This window comes from Fukomys damarensis, unplaced genomic scaffold, assembly GCF_012274545.1.
Source record: "Fukomys damarensis isolate Sample0158 unplaced genomic scaffold, DMR_v1.0_HiC HiC_scaffold_21, whole genome shotgun sequence".
Taxonomy (NCBI): Eukaryota; Metazoa; Chordata; class Mammalia; order Rodentia; family Bathyergidae; genus Fukomys; species Fukomys damarensis.
The window spans coordinates 8,154,183-8,155,401 of record NW_022900933.1 but is presented as its reverse complement, the minus strand read 5'-3'; the positions used below and the strand labels follow the sequence as shown (position 1 = coordinate 8,155,401).

At 49.5% G+C, this 1,219-nt stretch overlaps 1 protein-coding gene across 1 annotated transcript in view; it reads right to left on the bottom strand.

Annotated features, from left to right (window-relative positions):
- The window catches only part of Zbtb1 (zinc finger and BTB domain containing 1), a 23,699-nt gene extending 23,013 nt beyond the window's left edge, over positions 1-686 (bottom strand). Inside the window, exon 1 of the mRNA XM_010603023.3 lies at positions 467-686. The gene's annotated coding sequence lies outside the window, so the exon portion shown is untranslated. The remainder of the gene's footprint in view (positions 1-466) is intronic.
- Positions 687-1,219: the final 533 nt, after the last annotated feature.

Below are 1,219 nucleotides of genomic sequence, written 5' to 3'. Positions count from 1 at the left end.
AAAAAAAAAAAAAAAAAAAAAAAAAAAAAAAAAGATTGTAGCTTTAAAACAAAAACTATGGAAATATTTTTGCATCTCTATACCAAATAATTCCCTCCCCACTGAGCCAGCAGACCCAGCGCCTTTCTAGGCCAGAGAGGGACAGGATTGAAGGCAGGTACTTTTTTTTTTCTCCTGCCCATTAGAAGAGAAATGGTATAGCAAAGAACACGGAGACTTTGAAAAGGGTCCGAGAACTGTACCTTCCCCGGGGCCTCGCAAGAGACTAGAATGAGGAAGCAGCACAAAAATTTAGCAGTGTTAAAGCGAAATAAAAACACAAGGTCGACAGCAAGTGACTGCTCAGGGTAAGGTCTTGGTGAAGAGTTTTCTGACTTCTCTGAAAAGGAGGCTCCCGCCCACCCCTCCCCGAAAGAGGGGGCCCTCACTTTAGTGGCAGAAAGAACAGAAGGGCCGCTCAACCTACCTTACTCAAAACCATGAAAATGTGGTCTTAATGGAGAAATTCTGCTGTTAAAACGAATGTTAAGACGTGAGCCCAAGGTTCCCAGCAGACTTTATTAACCTCTTTCACCTCTACTACGCTTACGAGGAAGCCTCATCTAGCTCAAAGCCACCCAGTTACTACACTAAGGCATTATTAGATAACCAGGCAGCGATTCAAAAGAAAAGTTTTCATGTTCACAGCAAAAGGTAGCCAGCCGTCATTCAGGCTTCCTCTTAACCGTCTCCATTCTCCTCGTTTCTCTACACCATGGCCATTTGCACTAACACCTCACAGAATCTGGCTTCTACATTTCAGAGGAGACCGCGATTGGTTCGAAGTTGTCAGAACTGCGCCCTTCACCAAATCTGCTCCAGGAACTGATTCTGAGCTTCAAAACGCCTCGCATCGCTCCTTGGGTTCGGCAGTCCAAGGGAAAAGTCTCCCCGTCGTGCTACACCCCGAGTAAAATACATCGGACAGCGGAAAATCCGCGTGTACCCACCACGCTCCACTCTATTCGGGAACACTGGCACCCTAACCAAAGCCCTATCTCCAGAAAACAAGGACTTTGCTCAGCCTCTCCCTGGCGCGCCAAGTCGGAAAGCGTCCAGCCCTGCCTCCGAGGGAGCGGACGCGCCGCTCCGGCAGGAGAGAGCCCGGGGGCGCAGTGCAGCCCCGCGCCCACACCGACACTCACGACGCGACTCAACTTCGGTAGGCGCCCACTGCCAG